This window comes from Monomorium pharaonis, chromosome 3 (assembly GCF_013373865.1).
Source record: "Monomorium pharaonis isolate MP-MQ-018 chromosome 3, ASM1337386v2, whole genome shotgun sequence".
Taxonomy (NCBI): Eukaryota; Metazoa; Arthropoda; class Insecta; order Hymenoptera; family Formicidae; genus Monomorium; species Monomorium pharaonis.
The window spans coordinates 5,317,155-5,341,818 of NC_050469.1; the positions used below are offsets into that span (position 1 = coordinate 5,317,155).

General features: G+C 36.0%; 1 protein-coding gene and 1 long non-coding RNA gene across 22 annotated transcripts in view; both read right to left on the reverse strand.

The window, feature by feature from the left end:
* LOC105833385 (dystrophin, isoforms A/C/F/G/H) overlaps nt 1-24,664 on the reverse strand; it is a 459,023-nt gene that overhangs the window by 159,914 nt on the left and 274,445 nt on the right. The gene's annotated exons all lie outside the window — the stretch shown is intronic.
* Nucleotides 1-24,664, reverse strand: part of LOC118644707 — a 71,713-nt gene that overhangs the window by 43,198 nt on the left and 3,851 nt on the right. The window lies entirely within an intron of this gene.

Consider the following 24,664-nt stretch of genomic DNA (forward strand, 5'->3'; position numbering starts at 1 on the left):
GCCCAGGGCGCTTAATTATTTAGTTTTTAATTCGACGAAAAGCCTCTCTCCCCTTTTCTGTGGAGTAATTAATTTCACGCGCTTTAAGCTCTCATTAGTGGGACTTATAAATAACTTAATGCTTGAATACGCGCGATACTTAATCAGCTTCGCTTTTGCCGCGAATGTATTAACTATTTTCTGAAATAATGACGTGGATTTCAAGATATATACGAAAGAGGCAACTTTGCTCCCATTACACAGATATATAAATTGTATATTCAACTTATCATATGCATATAGATCGTAATTGATTATATATCACAAATTATAAAACCTAAAAAAAAATGATTGTAAAAAAAATGATTGTGTTTTTCTTAAACCAAATCGACCAGACGAGTGCAAACAGAGATGAGCGAAGTTGCTTTAATGAATGCGAATGGCATGGATTTTTGCACCGTACTCGTTGAAGCAAATTGTTCATTCATATTTGTCCGCGCTCGTCGTTTCCTTCAGCTGAGTCCGGCTTAACATGCTTTATTCTACTAAACTTAATTTTCTATAAACTCGACTTTATTTTGCTTTAAAAACCGTACAATATGGAATACTTTTTCTCCAAAGATGAGCAGAACATACTAGACATTATGTAAATTGATGTCACTGTAAATGTAGATACTATTTGTTCAACCTATATACCAATTTAATAGTAATACTATATCCTAACTCAGTCTTCAAACAAACTGCATTCAAAGCTACACCTAAGCAATCCGTTGCTTCGCTGATCTTCTGAAGCTCAAGTTTCAGTTACTTAGGAACCCGCAATTTGTTGTCTCCCAGAAGTATCTTTCTATCTTCTTTGCGACGAACAATCGCGACCGTAACACTGTCACGCGCACTTTCTCACAATACTTTTTCCGTCGCGGGGTTCAGTAGCGGCAGAAATTAGAAAAGTAATCGCTTCAAAGTCGTTTTCGGAATACGCTCGTCGGCACTTATTCCGCGGGTTGCTCCGGATAACCGCGACGACTGGTTTTACTGGATCTCGCTCGCACGAGGCTGCCATAGAATCCTGACTGGACTGCGCCAGATGATGTCGCAGCCGACGCCGACGGGACGGCGTCTCGTCGTTAACGAGAGGCACCGCCATTGTTTGCGGCCTAGTTCTGCCCGTCCGACCGATGGCTTTCTATGCCAAAGGTCCTGTCTGTCGATACTGTCACGCGGCACGTGGACGCAATTTAAGTATTACCTCATTACGTCACTCCGTCCCGTACGCCTCGTTGCGGGAACTTGGGGGGAAAGGGGAACGGCTGGAGCGCAGCTAATGGACAGTTTCTCGCGCAAGGACGTGCTAGGGAGTCATTATGCATGCATATTATGCGAGCGGCCTCGAGATGCGACTTGGGAATACCACCGGTGCGACGTGCGAGAAGAATTTAAGATAAGCGACGTTCCGGTACATGCATTCGCTATGTTCATTACAACGGTGTCTCTGGAACTTGATTATTAAAAGCTCAGGGAAATCGCGATGATCTATATCAAAAGCCGCGAGTTTTTAACGTTCCAAGTTTCGTCGGAGGGTTGAAAATTTTGCTGGGGAATTTTTCTACCGTAACTGATATTTTCAATCGATTTTGCGCGGCCGAGATAAATCGGCCTCGCTTACGAAACCGGAAACTTTGTATTTGTTGTGTCGTATTGTTGTTGACTACACTACTAGCCGCTTGCAAGTCTATTTTTTTTTAGGTGCACGCCAATTGTATATACGTAGCCTTTGCAGATACGTAGTCAAGGATTGCGTAAGAGATTGCGACTCCGAGTTGCACAAAAAAACCTGGGCAAGGAAAACGGCAGGACCAGATTATTCGCGCGTTATGGAACGTTTTCGTGAATAATATGATATAACGCTTTATCCACCCCCCCCTCCCCCACTCTCATTCATTCTTCACCTTCTTTCATAGAATTTACCTCGTGTCGCGTTACAAGCGACATTTGTACGAAGCGGAATCGCGGTCCGCACGCATGCATTAGACTCGCGCTCTCTCATTCTCGACGCAAAATTGAGTTCCGCGATGGTAATTCTTCAGCTGTCAGAAAATAGTAACACTCAGGAATGTACGGAAGAAGGAACGCTCGAGACATTTTTGCGCTAATGGTATTCTTAAAAACGCTACTCGTCGCTTTGTGCTTCAACATTTAGACTCATATATTCGCGGAAAGCGTAATGGTGGAAAACATTACGTTTCTGTACAATATGTTTCGTTTTTCATTTTTTTTTTAACCGCAGACTTTATACGAGTAACGCGAACATAACGATGAGAGTGCAAAGCTATTTCAATAGAAACATCTGACTGGCATACAAATTATCAAATACTGTATCGCGGGGCACGGTTGAGAGACACGAAGCAGCGAGAAAGAAACCGGAAACTTCCTTGATAGAAGTAACTGTTAAAGTAGCTGTCACCTGTATAACGGGCGACCTCGGTACACTTGAGCCAGCCGGCTTACCGTGGGCATGAAGAAAATGAAGTTTCAACCGGCGGAAACATTAATTTTAGCGAAAAGCCAAAGTGAATGGCGTAACATCTTAATTCACTCACTTTCCTCGTTCATCTTCCATTTTCCCTCGTGTTTGGTTTGGCCCGGGGAGCCTTACGTATGCATTAGCTTACAATGCGCTTGCTCTTAGATCTAAGAAGCGGGAGGTTCTCCACCGCGACGATTTCACAGCCGGGCGGAGTTGAAGTGTTCGCGATCACCGCAACTCGAGGAGTGACTCGGCCAACTCGGTTGCCTCGGTACCAAAAGCCACGATTTTCTCGGTTTTATTTGGTCTCAAAACACTTTAGGCGGCCGCATTCGCGCTTCCTTCCGTCAGCATCGCTTCATTTCTTAACTATTCAATCTATCTGTCTTTATCTCCTCCCCCCCCCCCCTCTCTCTCTCTCTCTGCCTTTAGCTTTCTCTTCCCGAAATGACAGGAATCGCGAAATGATTTACGCGCCGTTCGTACATCTTCCTTTGTGTTTCAAATTTATGTATTCCGACGGAGAGAAAATTTTTACGTACCAAGGCTGACGACGTTCGCGAAGCAAAGTTTCTACGAAGTTTCTACAGAGTCCAATACTTATATTTCTTTATATATATGCTTTATATTCAGTTTTTTAGTTTTTCTTTGTAAACTTTTATCCAAAAAGTTCTTATCTACAGTTATAAATTAAATTTGCTCACACAATCCACAAGGTACACGATAGCATTAAAATAATAGCTAATACAGAAACCTTGTAAAGGTAAAATGTTATTTGTTCGCGCCAATCTCTCGCAAATGTACGTACTGATAATAATAAAGATATATTTATTTATTTATTTTCGTATTTCTGTCTGACCAATTTACTCCAAAATCGTTTACATGCTTTCAATAAGCTTTCAAACCCTAATTCAATTATTGTCGCAGCATTCGCGATTGTAACGCACGTTTGTGCATTTTATGTTTTCGTTGCGCAGTCAAATGCAGTTTCTATACATAATGATTAGTAATGAACTCGCGTACGATCGTTGTAACGACATGCCGCGAATGCGGTACGGCCGTATATGAATGTTTATCACATCCATAATTTGTATGAAAACGTATTGATAGCCAGTGCAAATAAGTGCGGCATAGAAGAATTGAACATAATACCAATTCGCAATCGTATACCATTATAATTTAACAAAATTAGTCGCGTATTATGGGTCACCACGTATTAACGGTCAACACACTCATCCACAATGCATTCGTTACGCGATAGTGAATATTGATGGGCCTGTTTTAACATCATCAGCAATGTACTTATAATAATAAATATGATCATGCATATCAATTAACTACGCGTGCCAATTGCATCACATAATGTTCCAATTTGTACAATTTTGTTAGTATGCTTTATTTATTATATCTTGAAGAATATCGGTATATCGGCGAATAGATTTATCGCACAAAGAAAATTTTATAGTAAAAATTATTATGATAAATAGTAAGCGCGGATCAATCTTAGGGGATAGAAAAATGGCGTCGGTGAGAACGGGTGTGAATTTGGAAGCTCCGAAGTAAGGAGCAGTGAAGTGATAATGGAGGTGAGAGGGAGAGTAGGAAAGTGAAAATTCGGGTAGAAGAGGACGAGTGGTGGTCGGGCGATTGGAGGGAAGCAGGAGGACGGCGGAAAAGAAAAGATATGAAAAGATATCGTGGAGGAGTTTGGGAGATGAGAGGAAAGAATGTGGAGTGAAGTAGCCGTGGAGAAGAAGAGGACAGTGAGAGGGCGCTGAGAAGAAAGGATAAGCCGGTTGGCAGGAGATGAAGACGGGAACGAGGAAGATGACGAGGAGAGGAGAGATGGCGCGGATGGAGAAGATGGTGGAAAACAGGTTGGCAGGAGTGAGGCGGCAGACGGTAGCGAGCTTTGGGAACGCAGATTCTCACAGCACGTGGTCCGTCGAAGGAAAAGATAGCCGACGCAGAAACAGTAATAGCAGAGTGAGAGAAAGCAGATGAGGTGAAAATAGAGACAGAGATGAAATGTAATAATGAGGAGAAGAGAATGGGATAATGAAGGAGACGGAAAAGGACAGAGTGAGGGAAAAAAGTGTGGTCGAGAGGAGGATAGAAGAGATTGGAAGAGAAGTAAGAAAACAGAGTGAAAATGCCAAAAGGGTTAAAAGAGGTTAGGAAAAGATTTAGAAGTCTGGAGGCGAGACTGGAGAGGTGGCAGACGGGAGAAGAGGACTTGGATCCAGACGAGGAAGAAAAGAGGGGAAGAAAGGTATGGAGAAGCGGCCAGGGAGAAAGAAGAGGAAGCAGAGGGGAAGAAAAGACGGTCGGATGGAGACAAGCGGAGAAGAGGCGGAAAGGGAACAAGGAGCAAAGAAAGTCGGTGTAGAGAGGGAGCGGAGTGGAGGGACGATGGAGACTGGTGGGGGGAAGGAAGCAGAGACAAGGAGGACAGGAAGAGACGGCAAGGAGGAGGGAGGAAGTGACAGGTAGGAGTTAAAAAGGAGGTGAGAACAGGAACAGAAACTGGAGAGAGGAGAGACAGAGGGTAGAGGAGGAGGCAGAGGATGACGGAGCCAGAAGAATTGGAGTTCGGGAGAGGACAGTTAGATGGAATGAGAGGGGAGCAGAGAGGAATTAACTTGGATGCGGCAGTGAAGGCAGTTGGAGAAGGGAGCGAGAGGGGATAAAGAAGGATAAGGAAGGGGAGAGAGGGAGAAAGAGGTATAGAAGGGCCGTGGAGGGGAGGAGGGGTATACGTCTGTAAGGCTGCTCAAGGGCCAGGTTTGTAGGAGGAGATTAGACATGTAATATATTATAATGAGATATTGATAGGGAAGAAGTTGGGGGACAGGTGGACCTCCGTTTCGTTTACAATTGTGTTTGTCTTGTTATTGTATATTTTGTTACTGTGTTGTATTATATATTTTATATATGTTATATCTTTATATGTATGGCTGATATATAGAGTATGAATGTATGGATAAACGGCTTGCTAGTGAAAGAGAAGAACGGTCAAACAGATGGAAGAGAGAGGAGCCGAGGAGATCAGAGAAGGAGAAAGAGAGACAAGGAGAGGAGGTTAAGAAGAGCAGGAGAGTGAAAAGAGCAGAGAAGAGCGTAAAGAGTCGGGGGGGCTCAACAGCACGGAAAGTAGAGAGATGACAGAGGGACGGCAAGTTGGGAAGAATGAGAGGTGGAAGGAGAATAATGATTTAATTGATTGTCTTAGGAGGAGAGGCAGGAAAGAAGGAGAGACGGCGAGAAAGCATGAGGGGAAAGAGACGAAGAGGCGGAGAGAGCAGAGGGAGACAGGAGAAAGAGGAGAGGAGGAGAGGCCCCTTGATGAAAAACGGAAAGAGGAAAGCAAGGAGGAGAAGTAGAAGGAAGAGAGCAGAGATGAAGAGAGATGAATGGAAGGAGGACAATGAAGAAGGGGCAAAAGAGAGGAGAGAGTGGGATTAGGGGGTGGGGAAAAGGGGATAAGGGCGTGCGAAGGGGGGAGGGTGTTAGAATGTAAGGGTCGCAAATGGCCAGGCCGGTTCGGGAGTAGAGAGGATACAACTGTGAACGGTTCGGGAACGCTCCGTGGAAAAAGCGCCTTGTAACCCCATATTGGGACACAATAAAGTCTATCTATCTAGTAAGCGCGGATCAAGGAAGAAATTATTACTGTAAAAGCTTTTATTACGTTTTTCATCAAATTATTATAGCATTTACACTACTTATGGTATTCTCTAAAATTTTTTCTTGTAATCCACAGCTGCTATCTACTAATCGTATACAATAATTCTGTATATAAAATTTTCTCCGTGCGTATGTAAAATAATTGATGTTCAAGAAAATGAAAAATTCCTTTTCCTTTCGATTTCATACATTAATCAAATAAATTTATAACACATACCAGTATTAATCAGATAAAGATTAGAAAATAAAATGTTAACTTACGACTTACGACATACAATATAAGGTCTTAAAATAAATTGATTGTTTAAGAATAAAAAAAATTCACGTAATGAATTTGGAAATATGTACTTTCAAAATTTTTTATTCACAGACAACCAAACCTAAATCAATTTTTATCCAAATAGGGAAGCTTCCATGTGTGATTTCCCGAAACTCGTCGAAGATTTTTTTTTATTGACACACTTTTATATGTCCATTTACATACCTTTATATGCGTTTATTTTATGTATATATACACACTCACACACGTATAAGATTGTATCCAGACAGAAGATGAGTTCATTCTCTCTTCAAAATTTTTATTTCTAATTATAAAACAACTTTACTTTTGACTCTGGGTAATTTCTTTGTTATCACATAAAATATCATTTAAATAAATAATTTCTAGAATTTTTGTTAGAGTTAGAGCTCTTTGATAGTATCTGATAAAAAAAAATTTTTAATCAAAAAACAAAATGTTTTGTTTTCAACCAAATATATCATCTTAGACGCTTATTAAGATTATTTTAACGACTTTTATGTCGATTCATGGAGACATTATTCTAAAACATCCTAAAGTGTATTAAATTATTGTAGAAGAAAAATCGTTACATTATTATTTAATTTTGTAAATTTTTTTGAATAATTTTACTTGCCTTTTTATCATTACTCCTCTTTTTTTAAATTTATTTTTATCACATTTTTCATGAAATTTAGCAACGTTTCTCATACAAGAGACCTTTCTCTTCTAAATTAAAAAACTTTTGTAAGAAAATAATCATACATTTTATAATAATAATAACAACAATATTAAAGATCTACACAGTTTTTAATAATTATATTTTATGCTTTCTATATTTTTAAAAACTAAAATAAAAATTGATTTATAAAACTAACATCTTTTTTCATTCAAAATCAAGAACAAGAAGATAATTTAAGCTCTATTTACATAAAAAAAAGTAATAATTAACACAGAAAAAATTACTGTTTATGTGTTAATAGAATCTCTCAAAAAAAAATCCTAGATACGCCCATGCATACGCATACAGCATGAATAAATAAAATTGCATTCGTGACTATCGTGAGTTGCAGTGCGCGTCCACGTACTTTATTTTAGCGAACGGTACGGCTTGTATGTTCGACCACACGCGTTCCCTCGCTTAAATGTGTGCAAATATCGACAAAGTTTGTCAAACAAATGGTTTATACCGACGCCTATGTATCGTCGAGATACATTTCGCCCAGCGTTGCCAATGATGTAAACTAAAATTTTTTTTTTATAAATATTTTTTAATATAAAAAAATTAGGGTGATATATCTCGAGCTGTTGTAGTCGTCCCTTCTCGCTATGTGTCACATTTCTGTACCGATCGTCATTTTGCGCTTCGCAAGTTGCTGGAAACACGGCCATGCCGTTTACACGCACCCTCGCGCTTGTAACAAAACGCACGCTGGACGCGACGTTGTCGATATTGTTTATTTTTACGATGCAACACGGCAGGAGATAGGTGCGCGTGAAGAGTATATTTTACTTGAATACGATGAAACGCATTTGCAACATTTTAAAAGTAAGCCGTCTGATTAGCAAATAGGACGAGTGTTACATTTCAACGTGTTGCGCTACATCTCTTGTTCCTTTGGTATACTTCAAGGATATTTATTACTAACTGACATTAATTCAAACATTAGATAAAACACATAATATACGCTATATATTATGTAAATGTAAGAAATTATAAAATTGAATTGTGAATCGAATGGTAAATTCCAACGTTTAATATAAATCAAGATTTTATATCATCATACATTATTCTTATCATATTAAATATTACATATTATATTAGTAACTTATGTATATCTCAATTTCAAAAGATATAGAGTCACTACACTAATAAATAAATAAGAATAAGATATATATTATAAACTATAATGCATATATAAGAAATATAATCACTAATACTAATCACTGTATAATTATTTTTTCAATTTGTAATTTTCAATAATAAATGACACTTTAATAAGTTGTTAAAACTTGAACAAAAATGATCATTGATCATTTATTGGTGAATCATTTTCGCGTTTAATGATTCATTAGTTCAATAGCCGATACATATTTTTGGTGCATATTTTGTTATCTCTCTCTCTAATGTAAATATATTTTTAAGTAAAAAAGTTATATTTTAATCAAATCTGTATGAAAACTAGATTCAGAAAATATTAATTAATTTGTAATTTATTATTTTAAAATTTTATTATTTTTATATTTTTCTTAGTCATTTACTGAACTATTCAACAACTGGTGCAATGACCCTAAGTCGTTGGTTTCGTTTGGTTTCTTTGTATAACTCTTTACAATCTTACTCATTCTAGTAACCGCATAACTAACGAATTTGTTTGTTCAGCATCCATTGTAATATCATATATCAATCTTACAGAAAAGAATCGTTTCTTTACATATATTGTATACATGTCGGAATACTGCGTATACTTCTTCGGACAAAGATAGCGTGGGCCGAGTGAATCCCAAGGAGTGGGCAGAAAATCCCTTTCTGCGTTCTACAGAAAACAGCAAAACCTCAAATATGCGAAACAAACGTTGCTCTATAAGCGACAGCGTATTTATGTTGATACGAAATAATTGTTTTATATAGGCGATTGTTACGTCGTTTATTTTTTAATTATTCCCGATCTAATTTGAATTATCGAGCTTAAAAGTGGAAATATATTCTAAGCAAGTCCTAATAAAGAAAACAAATTACTCTCATCATAATTATGAACTAAAAGTACGATTATTTATTTTAATAGAAACAAATCGTTATCTAACAAAAAAAATTTATTAAAACTCAATGTATGGATTACTTTAACATTCGTACAGTTTTAATGTAGGATTTGCTCCAAAAATGTTTTTATTGTCTCAAAAAAGAAAGCTTTATATATATTTTTTACATGACTTTCAAATTAATATAATTCTATAAAATAGAAAATAAAATTATTAGAAACATCACTTCAAATCTGTAAGTATGTCAAACACTGTATAAATAATTGTGCATTCAGATAACAAATGGATGGTCATTACGAGTTCATTTTCCAAAGATAAACAGATAATTCTCAAAACAAGAAAATAGTTGTAATTTGGAAGTGACAAAAAAATGATATAAATCTATAAGACTTAAAATAGATTTTGCAATCTATGTTGCAGCTCACGCATGCAGTGATTGCTTCTCATCAAATGTTTCTTAAAGCTTTAAGTTCTCATCAACTTAAATTAATTTAAATATTCTGCAATATTAAAAAAAATCATATTAATAGATGCCTCTCTTGTAGATTTATCATGGTTTCGTAACAGGTGTACAGACGCGTAAACGCTCGCTCGCGCGCGCGTATTTGCTGGCGTATTAAATGTTACAGCGACGTTAAATCGCTCGCGTACATCGATATATGCATAAAGGTCGTTCGTGATTTACCGCGTGCGGAAGCAGGTGCAACGCGACTATAATCTCTATAAGCGGACAAAATTGCATAACGCCATTTGTTGAGATAAACTCGGTGACATTTCTGTCGGTTCTTTTCACGCGGCGGAGACATGTGGCCTGAATTCTCTTTCAATGTGGCATTATATTAAGGCTACATTTCGCTGTAAGTCGCTAATTTAACTGATTTTTATTTACAGTTGTCAAAAAATAAAAATTTGTCGAACATTTCCGGATTCTTGGAAATCAAATGCGGTTCTCTCGTGCATTTGATGTTTCCGCAGAATTTTAAAATACAAAATATAAACAACAGTAAATATCCAATCATGTACGATACGCTATGTGCCATGCAGAAAAGAAACAAAGGAAGCTGAGAGTACGTAACACGACTGTGTTCGTAATCGCTCTGGCAATTAAAAAAGAAAAATCGTCAACAAAGTGGACAAAGAATAAAAAATTTATAATATGTACTGAATTCAATTGAATGTGTTTTTCATACCTTCGGTCCACTACTTTAATTTATAACGCAAAAAGAATGTTAATGTATGTAAGAATTATTTTCTTATTTTTTTAACTAAGAAAATTTATTCATTTCTTCGTTTTCTCTTATTAAAAATTTTGCTGATCTTAACATTAAAAATGACTTTGATCTTATAGCAAATATGTTTATAAATACTTAAAAAAATACTACGTTCTTTTCGTTAAGGACTGTAAAATATATATGAAAATAAAAAAGTATCATTTCGAATTATTTGTTCTTAGTTATAAAATTGAGCGAATCGTTGGTATCTGTATCAAAATAAGTTCCTGGCTATCTCACACAAATTCCATTGAAAAGAACCTCGTGATTGCATAATGACCGTAATGTGATTAAGGATACTATAATGGAGATACTCGCGTTATGGAATCGCGAAACATTGTAGTCTTTCATAGCCTACAGGGTGCCTTCGACCTCGCGGCTCGTCGATCGACACGGAATGCAACGACCCCTGCATGGAACGCAATTACGGTCGTTTACGGTTTTGTCACGGCTATTCATCCAGGAATTGCGCGTTCAACAGCTACGAGTTGACGAGCCCCCCACGTATTCCTGTCCGCTGTGATTTCTCGTGGGACTCCAATCGACGACGGAGTTTCTCTATCTCTCATTCCGAGACACCCAACCGCATCCGCACCCTCGTCGTCCTCCTACGGTTCTTTCCTTCCTCTGGGGACCGCGGCAGATACAAATCAGGATCCCGACTATGCACGGTTGTCGCGCCTGAGCTACGATTTAAGCGACATGCCTGTCGAATTAACCGCGATGGGACGGGCAAACGAAAAACGGAAAGGAGACACCCAGCATTCAATCCTAGTATACTCTCGCTCGTTGTATTTTGTACCAATTTGTTAATAAGGATTATCGTTCATAAAGCTGAATTTCGAGAAGCAATCTATCTTCAGTACTTTGCAATTTTTTTGTCTATTATATAATTGTTTTAAATTGATTAACAGCTTATTATTTCACAAGATCCATTTTCTCTGTTATACTTTCATTGTTCAACAGGCGCTGCTGAATTTACTCGGAGAGATTTAAATCTCTAGATCGTGCAATGCGATTGTATAACAGCAAATGATGAAAGATAATAAATTGCGGGGGGGGGGGGAATGGCTCTCACACGAAGCCCTACCAATGGCACGCAGACTGAGGCCATTGTGCCTTACGAAAGATAAATTAGATGTAATTTAAATTGCATATTCACCGATAGCTAAGTTCATTAAGAAATTAATATAATAGTACAATGTATAAATATAAAAATAGAAAAAATAAACTTAGCTTATTTATAATAAATACCTATTCTTTTTATTTGCGTATGATGTATTTCCATTTAATCATATTTTATTTGTTACATTATTAGCAAAAGTTATGTTTTATTACGTTTGATATATAGCGTACTTCACGATCATTTTCACTAAATAGCGAAACAGACTTTACGGGCCCAGTTAGTTTGTTTCAAAGTGACACAAGCACCGCTGCGCCATATAAATCCTCGCTTCTCGCGAAAGTAAGAAATTTTTCGTCTCCGGGGAACAGTCTTTCCATTCGCCTGTCCGACTCCCTCCACTTGGCTCGTATGAAAGCCGTCGCAAATCTCCGCGCAGATAGAAATCAACTTCTGGTTACGGTTGTCGCACGTGTAACAGATTTAATCGCTATACTTGTCAAATTAACGATCATGGAATTAGAGAACGAGCAAACACCAAAGAGAGCAAAAGTATAAGATCAAACGTGAAATCTCGTTGTTATGCATAGAACTCGCTTTTATATTTTTCAAAATAAAACCCGTTATAAAAATAAAAAAATCACTTGATAATAAACCTTTTTTTAAGCAAATGTCTCTTTAAGATTAAAGATTAATAGTTCATTTTATATCTTAATATTTAAAATTTAATAAACACCTTTAAACTAATTATTTTGGACAGTCATTAAACGATTTATTATATCCTAAAATTGAGAATTTAGAGTTTAAGTTTGGAAACTTCGTACAAGAGCTCGCTCTTGAAACTTCGCAATGATCGGGAGATCTCAGTAGGCGAGAGTAACCGCGAGGGACGGGATAACCGCGGTAAAGTTAAAAGGACTCGAACAGCAACATAATTCCTATGGGATAAACAAGGCGCCACAGGCCATTGTAAAATCCTCCCCTAAGCTGCGAATGGCGTGCCGCGATATTGAACCCTTTCCCACATCTCGTTCGCGAAAAATTTCTCTTCACACACGCGATGCCTTTCTCACCGTCCAAGGAAGAACGGCGTGCTAATTTGGAACCTTGGCAGCTGCTTTCAGCTGATCTGACAAGGTCCGTCGCCAGAGCTTGCGAGGTACCTTTTTCCCCCCGCGTTGAAATTTAAATTTAAAATTTTCTTATAATCCTACGGTGCAATTATTTATATTAAGCGCACCGGGTGAATCATCGATTTTACCAAGAGCTGTAAAAGCGAAGATTAAATGCGGCACAAAAGAAATATTGCGCAAATTACTACAACATCAAGTATATCTCGTTTTACAGGGTTTCGAAGGGAACGATACGGCGAAGAAGCGATGTAACGAATAATGCATAATGCGTGGTAATTTTTTTCAAGGGAAAATATCGAAATAAGCAGAAAATCGAGAAGGAGCCCGGCGAGGCATGGCGTTATTAAGCGAGTGCCATGCCTCTGCCGCCTCGTCACCTTCGACTGATCGCTTTTCCGATAGTTAATGATCGATCGTGATGCACAGGCTGTACCGGCAGTAACGAGCCATCGCTGCCGGTTCTTTCGAGCGTACGGAAGCGTTCCGTGTACATGGCGTGTCTGGCGCGTTTTTCCCCGTCTCTAAGCAGGGAATCCGGCGGCATTGTCGGAGGAACAAACGATCCTCTCTCTCTCGCTCTTCACAAGTAGACGAGTCCTTTCTATTTAGCGCGAAACAAACGGCCGGTAGACAACTGACGGAGACGGACAAAGACGACGGGCAACTTTACGCGACCAGCATAAAAGGGTTACAGAACTAACAAATTCGTGAGCGAATTTCTGAGTTGCTGAGTGAAATAATACGGAAAAGCGACGACGACGAGACGGAGGACTTCTTACAATTTTTTAAATAATTCCTTCTTGCGCGAAAAACGCTTTTACGGAATTTCGGTTTATGTTAACGGCTCGCAACACATGAAGTACATTTAGAGTAGCAATTATTTGTTCGGAGTTGACACTCCTCTAAAAAAAAAAAGGACAGAGATCAGAAGTACTTGAAATAACGCGGTAAACATGCAGAATTCATTTTGATGAAGTCAAACTTCTTCATCCTACAAACGTCTATATGTAAATGATATTAGTGCGAGACAGATCTTATGATACATCGATTTTTCTATGTCTAAGTTGATGTATACTTGCGTAGCAAAGATGATATCAAGATCAAATCTTGATTAATGTAGTCGCAATGTCTGACGAGCTGTCCGCATAATCATCTGGCTAACGAATCAAGCGAAGCGCGATGATTATATTAATATCCGGTTAGCCCGCAAAGTAACAGCCCGAGTGCTATTATGCTTAACGCGCGTCGTCTAGACGCTCCGCGACCGAGCGTAACCACTGATGAATAATTTATGCTATTCCGAGGATATATGGGTCTATGACATTCGTTGTCGCGCGAAGGCAAAGAAGAGAACAGTGGCGAATTTCTAGGAAACCTGCTGCGAGATTCCATTAATAAATTATCGCCCCGTGAAGGAATGATAGGGATTGATAGTGATCTGTCGGACACCAAAAAATATATGAAATAGGTACCCATGGTGTGTATGGACTCGTTCGAAAGATAGAATACTCCTTGTGAAGGTCTATCAACCGTACGGCCATCCCACTCTAATTTTCTTACACAGACGAAACTCGTAAAATTCGCCGGAGGAATAATTTCGATATTGGAGAGGGACTTTAAATAAAGCTTGCCTTAGGTATTTCACCCAAGCATTTGCACGCGTACGGGCCGTTGTTCATGCGAATGCAGAAGTTTCCTTACCGCGCAGCTGTACCACTACTTCAATCGGCTTAGACACTGCACATTAAATTTCCGCGTATAACATCCGCACAGCTAGAAAACAGTGGATCCCGCACGTATGGAAACACACGCAGATGCTCGTATATGTATATGCGCGTGCGAAGCAACATGAACATTACTTCCTAGAGTATATTTGTCTATCGATGTCGATCATGCACGGGGTATTCCGTCTGCATTATCAAATATCCCCCGTAGTTTACATTCACGCACATCCACCGTTGCAGAAGTTCCGCGAACATATTTACTTCCGCGAAAGTTGACGTATATTTGTAAAGCTTGTAGAAATAAGACTGTACTACAAATATGTATGTTCGAGCTTGTTAACAATTTTTTCACAGTTAGTACATCCTACCGCAACACAGATCCTGTTATTTGAATAGCAAATAAACTGTAAGCGTGCAGAGTGTTGTGCAAATTCGATTCGTATCAACGCAAATTCTGTTTATGATAATTAGATTGCCAGTTTGTTAGTGCCAAAAAACAACAAAGAGTTTTTTTCCATTTAAAATTAAAAAAATTTATCAGCGATAATAATTTTTAATAAATAAAATCTAATTAACAAGTTATTTTTTCAACAATTAATACTGTGTCTCTATTGCATACGTGTACTGTGTATTATTTTCATTATATCTACGGTTATCCTTTTATTATGAACATAATTTCTTTTTAAAATTTAAGATAGCGAAACAGAATATTTTTCTCCCTAATCAATATACGTAATTTGATTAGAATTGAGGTAGAATTCCTCGACGAAGAAGTAATTCGGGAATTCTGATACTCGAACGCAATCTCAGTGCATCTATCTCTCAAGCTCCGTGTTTTAAAAACAAAATAAGGGAAAATAAATGAGAACGCGTTGAAGTCTGCATGCTGTAAATATCGATCGTGCTCTTTTAGACCGCATCGTCGACACGTTTCTCTCTCTTTTTTTCTCTCTCCTTCCGCCTTTGCCTAATGTCTCTCCCTCATCCGTGTCTCGTATTCTTTATTCGTATCGTACACGTCACACCCGGATGAACCAACGGTCCGTACAATCGTTCTCTGCCCCGATCTGCACGTGGGTTCTACATCAAAGAAAGCTATTTGTTAATGAGACGTAATTATCCCGTTCACAATGGCAGACAGTAGCACGCCGCTGTGAAATCAGTTGGGGATGTCGGGAGTAAGTTATGAGCAAGGGTGGAGTTTGTTTTGAGAGAACGGCATGGGGATTCTACAGCATTGTTACTCGATGGTCGGTTTTAAGTGACCGTAGTAAGTGAACTGAATTCTAAGAACTCGCAGCGCGGCGGATGGAACTGCATGCGCAAAAATACATGAAACGGATAATATCTTTAGATAATTCGAAAATAGGAAACATTTTCTACTAAATATTATAATAAAATATAATTATATTAATAAATATATAAACATTTTGTAATATCTCCAAATTTATAAATGTTAATTGAAAGTTGAGAACTGTTGGACAAATTGTTAGAAAAATGTTCTTTATACTTATTCCGTTTTAGCGAGGAAGCTAGAAAACTTGTATGCAAAGTTAGAAATATACCACGGTGTTTTATTCTAATTATTCTTTATTTCATCATATTACGTAACTCATATTATAAAAATAAATTTTGAAAATATTACGTAAAGTATTCTGCTAAATATTAGAATTATACTAGATCTCGTGGATTTGCTAAGCGCTTTTAAGATTTTTCACTTTATCTCTCTCGTGAACACGAACAAAAAAAATCTATAAAATTACTGAGCCGCTGCTTTGTATCAACAAAAAGTCCTAACTTAATACCGCCTTTTTACGTTGGTTCTACGATGTCTTAAATGATCAAGCACGGGCTAAAAAGCGAAGATAACGCTGAAAGCCGGTCAGACATAGAGCAAGAAGACGAGTGAAAAACCAGGCTTAGATGCCTCTTGGTCGATTACGCTAACCGTCGTACCCTTTTCCGAGATCTCAAACCGGATGAATTCAACTTCAAGATAATTATGACAAGCAGAGCCGATCGTATTGGATTTCATCCGCAATTTACGTTACATAAGAAATGTTCCATCATAATTACGCATTGCTACATGATAGAGGGCTTCGAGCTGGAAGTCGAAGAAATCAAGATAAACACTACGATTAATTGCTCGATTATGCAAGTATGGTAGATCGATTATAATCGGCGAACGATTAAATGCACCGTTCGAAAAGCGCCGCGACGCGTCCTTTAATAACGCGAGCGCTGCTGGGTTAAGGCTGGGACGCAGGTGATCATCGAGCGATAATGGTATTAATACATCATCGCACCCCGTGTTATGCCTCGCCGCCCCCTGATTGCACCGCGGTTGTTACATGCGTTTCCTCACCCGAAACTGAAGCGAACAAATACGAAGCGTGTAAGTAAACAGTCTAGCATTACAAATAGTATAAAACAACATCAAATATTTGGCACAAATATAATCACCGATGAGAAAAATGGATTAAAAAATACGATAACATAACGCATTACGTGAAATGTTATTCAATTGTAATTCATTTCTCCTCTTTTTTTCGATTAATGTATATATTTCAAAATAATATATAAAATATATTATATAAATTTATACTAAACACACAATAATAAAATTCTAAAAAAATACAACGTTCCTTCTCAGAAATATATTTTATTCTAGATAAGATGGAGTCTTTTGCGCACACAATATCAATAAATGAAGGTAAAAAATGAAAATTGATAAAACTTTATAAATTTGCGTTTGTTTACGCAGACCATCGGTCTCTAAGGACTGAGATTAAGAAGCTGTATCGCGGTTGTCGCGGTACAGGAAGAGTATCGCGATCCAAGAAATCGAAGATCCATAATAGGCAAGCAAAACCTGTCCTCGTTTTCCGCTAAGATCTGGTATCTCGTGGTAATCAAGATTCTGTGGCTACCTTCTCGCTCTTGTTCCTTCTATATCCCCACCACTGTCACTCTTGTCTTTCTATTAGTACTGACAAGATGTGACAGCGATGATGCGTTTGTTCACCGCGGATATTATCTGTATACCGCGAACCGACAACGTTTGATTATGCGCGTGCTCATGCATGCTGTCAAGCTGTTACATCGTGGCCACACACGAAGCGAAATTACACTCGAATCTTTAAACAATGCGAAGCATTGATGATTGGTGCACACATTTCCGGAACATTGATTTTATTTTCGGCAAAACGTGTTACATATGTGAGATCGGATATTGTATATAATAAATTATCTTTTTTTACTTCTAATTCTAATGATTATTTAACATAAAAAGAAATTGTTTATATGTAGATTTTTTCTGTACCAAATTTTCTAATTTACATAAATTGTCAATATTGAAACAAAGCATATAATAATAAAAATGGATTTTTCCCTGTAAACATATACAGTAAATATGGAAAATATTTTTCTCAAAAACTTGAAAATTTTTTAATAAAATTCTATAACCAGAATTTTTTTATAATTTTTAGTGCTTGCATGTCTCTTTCATATCCAACAGAATAATCGTTACAGAATTATATTACAAAAAGCATTTACTTAGTCTTTCTTTTAATATCATTATTAAGTCAGGCACAATGTTAATTTATAAATAAATGTGACAAATGAGATTTTTGTACATGAATACTATTAAATTATTATTTGCTGATACTATTCACTCTTGAATCTAAATAGAATTCACGACAAAATTGACGTTTTTCAGAACTCTGTTTGTTTAAAAATTTATTCTGTTTCTTCTCAAATGTTCGATTCAATGACGTTATCTTTGTAACCTTGTCGCAAATTATCTCGTACCTCGCTTTAAAATTTTTACAGGCGTAATAATATGCGACCGAAAAGTATGTAGAAGTATGTAGAAAGTATGTATGTAGAAAGAATAAAGGGGCTACAAATTGCTTCTTTCACGTTATACAGTATATATTAAAATTTGCAGCGTGCAGTGTAGAATGTAAAATAGTCTATAAATTTGCGTAAATCTCCACGCGAGACTTTCTTAATCTCTTTCGTGAAATACGTTAAAAGTCACATAGTAGAAAACTGTTTTCACGTAAAATTATGATTACTTAACGTTAAATCCACGTGCAAGAATTGTCAACGTATCAATTCAAACAAGCAATTTACACAGAATTAACACAAAGTTTTAGGATTTCAGTGCGAAATCCCGTGAAATCGCCATGCAAAGAGCATAACGATCATTTAAGGTCGACGAAGAAGGCCACTGTGACGGACACTAATTAATTATCGGAGACGAGTTAATTTCATTAGAGAGAGTCCTCCTACCGAGTGTAATTGTTCTTGAATGATCCTCTGTCCTTACGCGTTCAATCTCTTAGACGTCATCCATTAAAGTAATTCAAGTCTGAATGAACAGTAGAAGAAGTATTAAAAGACCTGCTAAACGAACGTTCGCCCAATAAATGAGACACTTTCAATAGAATTATTCTGAAGACATTAAATTATAGGAAATAATTATTGCACTCATTACAATAACGTGAAAAATCTAAAAGTTTTTAATATTTAAAAATTTTTTTCAAATAATAAATGTACGTTATAGCGTACATAATGCAAAATTAAAAATTAAATAAATTTAAAATTAAAGTGTTGTATTAAAAAGAAACAACATTCAACAACAAATTTGTACGAATAAACAATTAAAAAATAATTTACTATTCTTAATAATTATTTTTGCGTTCAATTCTGTAATAGTGTGTGCCACGATTTTATATGTTTTTAAAATAATAAAATGTAATACTATCAGATTTCAATTATTCTGTAGCAACTTTAAGAAACTAGAAAAACTAGTTCTTACTTTGACTTCGAAGTCAACAATGATCATTGTTGAATTGTCAAGGATAACTGTCACTAAGGTTAAAAGAAGATATTACATTGTTGAGATATATCTTTAGAAGGTAACAATAACTCTGTCTTGAATAGATATAGCGATACAGATACCTGATATTCTTTCCTAAGCGACATAAGACACACAAGTATTATTTGATAGTATTCAAAGATATCTTTCAATAACACGATATAAGGAGTTTGAAATGTATTTTAATATATGTATATAAAAATACGTTATAGTTATTTTTAATATTGTCCATGCAATCAATAAAATCAATTAGAAGTAGTTATTTTCGCGCGAAAAAAAGATTATCGAATTTTTATAAAAATATTTTAATCATAAAATGATTACAATTTAAATGAATGTAAATTTACTCTCGCTACTAGTTTTTAATTCACTTGAAACGATGAAAATAATGAACTTTCAACTTCATCAAGTACTTCAATAAATCGAAAAATGATCGTATGCTGTGTTATCTGTTTCAGTGATGATGAGAAAATTTCACAAATTTTTAATTTCTACTTAAATTATATTTAACATTTAATTAATCAAATTAAAAGTTATAGTTTATTCAAATATATTTTAATGCAATATTTCTTAAAAAGTTTAATAAGAAATCCATCAAAATTAATATAACATTTTTATAATTTTATTGAAATTTTAAATTTATGTTGCCTATTTTATTACATTCATATAAAAATATATCTTTTAAGAAATTGCATCTCAATATTATTTATACTAAAAAAATAGAAATAATTAAAAAATGTTAAAGATAATTTAATCATGACTCCATCATATATTTGCAGTTTTAATGAAACGGAAAGTGCTAAATTAACCTACAGCTATATACAAGGCGAAAGTTAAATGTGATAAAGCAACCGAAACTTCATCCGACTACCATCGATCCGTGGATGATTCTATTATATGCATTGAACCATATCCGTCGAAACTTGCCTCTGGCGACCTCAATTGTCATTGCTATTCCGAACATATTTCATATTCCAAATTATACAACTTTGCAACAGCGGAATACGAATTAAATAGACGATGCGTTTATTATCAAATATTTCTACTTCTTTTCTGATAGCGCGTAATGCAATAATACAACTAAATTTTTCTTTCATAATTTCCAAAGAAAAAATTTTCTTTATTTATAAAATATTATACAGAATATAATGCTAAGAAAATCAAATTAAAGATAAACAAGTAACTTGCTCAAAACCATATGCTACTAGATCACTTTTATAGATTGTAATAGAAAAAACTAAAGAGAGGAAAAAAGCTTCCTTTATTTTAATTTTCGATGTTTCTAATTTAATAAAAATTAGAAAACATTTATATGTAAATCTATTTTTCTTTTAGATTATCTTTTTCTTCAGTTTGTATTATTTTTTGAATTATTCACGACATTATTAATCATAAAAACAGTAGATTCGCAAACCGAAATTATTTTATGAATCAGTAGAATTTCTCTCTGTGGAAGGGAAGATAGAAATTAAACGGGTGATTAAAGAAACAAAATGTCGGAAAGTTTGATGGTGGACATTATAGATCAACGGTCAGTTCCATTACGCGGTGAGGCATGCTGAAGTTTGGCTTCGACGCGATCAGTGATTGCGTGGGCGATCGTTGATTACTCCCGTCGCGCTCGCCTCGTGCAATCGATTGCGAAACTTTAATTAAGGCCTGCACCGTGACCGAAACGCGACGGAACGATAACGCGAGAGCTCTTTACATCGGCACATGTGGGCGATCGGTTTTATAGGATTCGAGCCTCGAGAAGAAGCCGTCAGCAGAAATAATACATGCGAAAAAATGATATGTTTCTAAAAAAACATTCTCCTTTCTGTCAATAAAATGTTACGACAGCAGTTGCGTGCCACACCTACATTTGCATTTAAAGGGCGATAATCAAATACACAACGTATGCGAGTAAAAAATAAATTAAATTAAATTAAAATTGAAAAAATAAATTAAATATTAAAATAATTTAAAATCAAAGAAATAAACATAAAAGAATGTTAAAAGTAAAGTTATCAATAAGCAAATATCAATTTTCAAATAAGTCTTAATTTTTAGTTAAAGAATAATTAAAAACTAATAGTATTATATATTAGTGTTTTACAATATATGTATAGTGTGTTGTATTATTTTATCAATTATAAAAAATTATTAATAAGTTCAATAAATAATGCTGATAAGCATATTTCCAGGTTTTTACAAAAAGTTGTAACATATCTTTACAAGATATGGTAATATAATTTGTCTAATTAGAAACTCCTCTTGTAAGACTCTAGCGCAAATGAAACTGTAAGCAAAGAAACGAAGGATTCAACCACTAATTAAAAGTTGCACTTCGAAAGTTGAAGTATTGAAGAGTTCCATCAGCACGTTCGTCTTATTTTACTATTACGAAGAGCGTTAGTTCGGACGTGAACTTTAGTATATTATTAGAGGCAATCAAGGTAAACCTTCCGAAAGTTCTTATGCGAGACGTCGGGAACATTCCGCCGTTGAAACGTTTCTCTAACAATTTCTTAAGGAATTGTATAATACGCCGGTATTAATTTTCCAGGCGGTAGTTAGCACAGCACACTTCTATTTGTTATATCAACAACTTAGATGTGATAAAGTGTATAGCTAATAGAGCAAAATTATTTTTATCAATTCGTAAATTGACGGACCCGTGGTATCAACTTGTTACGCAAAGCCAACGACGGCGCGCGTAATCGGCGCCTAAATTACCGGTAGTAAAATTACAGCCTAACATAATATGCGACTGACGATTTAATAAATCGAGCGCCAAGATCTTGGTAGTGCAAATAGTCAGTATCTTTTCATTTTTCTTTGATTCAAAATTAAACTACATTACATAAAAATAAAATATATGTCTTGTAATAATGAACAATAATAACAAGCGGATCACTTTTTGACTTAAATTAATGACAGGTCAAATCAAGACAAATGCAAACGGTTTTACTTCGTATAGTTAAGTGAGAAAACCTAATTGAGCAAGAATTTCAGTTCCGACTGCCAAAGTGCAAAACAGTTGTTGCATAATCTTACAACTGTAATTGAGCAATAACATTCGCACGCTATATGCGTTTAAAAAAATGCAGCGCGTATTGCGGAAGCGGAATGAGCAAACATAACGATCAAACGAGAAACGCAAGTTAATATAGTTGGAATTGTGAATTATTCTACATTCCAATATTACGCTTCAATTTATAACCTCTATCAATATGTTGTATGTTATATATATATAAGGTATAAAACCATTCTAATTTTTCAACTATCGCAAACACGAGAAGCGCTTACGCGAACTTGGTGCGATCGGCAAGGGATTTCCGGGTATTGCGAGAAAATCAAGCAATTCCCGTATTGGGCGGCGCGGATTCCAATAATGTAAACGCGAGATTAATAAATCTGGCATGCAATGTACTCGACTACACGTATGCGCGATAAAGGCAATATCGGCATTTCAGACAAATACGTAGCCTTCTCTCAAATCTTTCCGATTCCCCACGGTAAAGAAATTGGTTTCTATTCCTCTATATCCATCGAAGAAATTCTCTAATATAAAATTTAATTTCCCCTTGGCGTTGGCGCGTCGTTGCGTACAAATCTAATGATATTTCACTAAAACAACCAACGCGAAATATGAAAAGTGTCACTCGTTCGATTTAACAGTTTAAGCAAGCGAATTTGAATTTAAAATGAACTCAACCGACAAGAAAAAATTTTAGGAAATTCTTTCTTCGATCCGCGGTATTCGAGATTTTCGATAACTATGCAGAGTAAAAAATGACAATATTAAATTAAAAGTGCGAATAAAAATACAGATAATTTTACGATATTAAATTATAAATTTGGTTTGGAAAGAATTAATAAAAATCAAAATAAAAATGCTTTTATTTAATACTTAAGATGTTATTTGGTCATTTTCATTTTTATGTAAATAATATGCATTTCCTTTATATAAATCTATAAAAAATTATATTTCTAATACACTCATTTTTAATATATTTGCAATAATAAAAATCAAATTGTGTAAAATTTTTACAAAATATACTATATGTATTCACATTCAACATTTTTTTTACGTTATAATACTCATTAACTCATTAAATATCATAACATTAATGTCTAGTAAATATTATTTTGTAGTAATACCAGCTTTAATTTCTCGAAGTGTATTTTCTATTTTGTTCACATAATAACTTCTACACTCATATATAATGTTCAAAGAAATTTAGAGAAAGAAGCATATAAATTGTGAAATATTCCTCGCAATCTTGCCGCAAGATCGCGAGGAATATTCATAGGAGCCTGAGCATGAATATTTGTGAAATATGAGTCCAGTAACTTTAAATGAAGTTGAAACGCTATTTTAAATTTAAATGTTCATCGCGGGCAATAAGGTTTACTGGTAATTATACCGCGGTGACGCCTCTGAAGTATCAGCAAAGTAAATCTTTATCAAAAGGGAGTTAATTTAATAACACGTCAAACTCAAATAAGAAGGCCCATCACGATAACATCAAATCACCATATTTATCGCCAAAGTTTGATTTAATCTCGCATTTAAATTAGAATTGATCGTACGCTCAAAACCGTTCGGTAAACTGAAGGCGCAATAAAGTCATCCCAGGCTGTTATTCATGCACATTAAACTTCACGCTCGGCTCCACTTAGAATACCAAGATCTCGATGTACGATCGATCTATCGGCGATAAATTAAGCAAAGGATTGCCTTCAGGAATATAAATAGAAAATATGCTTGAAATGTGCTCGTAGAATAAATAAAATCGAAATGCTATGTAAATGAGCATTTAATGGCATAAACTACTTCAGCTAGCACGTGATGCAAAAGGAAGGCACGATGTGAATAAAAAACAAAAATAAAATACCTCGCAGAAGCTCCATGCAACGGTTTCATCTCGACCGATAAGCTAAGTACGAATGATACTTGAAAGCGATATAGGTTCGCTCATTCGGGAACTATGAGAGCTTCCATGGAACGATGCACAGCGTTAACTTAATGAGCGTGATATCTACTAAACCGAATGGCGAATGACGAGCCCTCTCGACCATGTGGATATCACACAGACTCAAGTAAAGACTCGGCAAATAGTTGCCGATCGTTCCCAATTTTCTCGTCCATCCTATCTAGAATCCTATCGGTTGCCTTGCTCGAAGCTATCCCCTTTGGATGCATAAACAAACGCGCGTGGTCCAAGTAAATAGATACACGATTTCGTGTGTGAATGTCAGAATCCAGAAACTTTGTACAAATTTGTTAATGTATCGCGCTAGTATCAATGT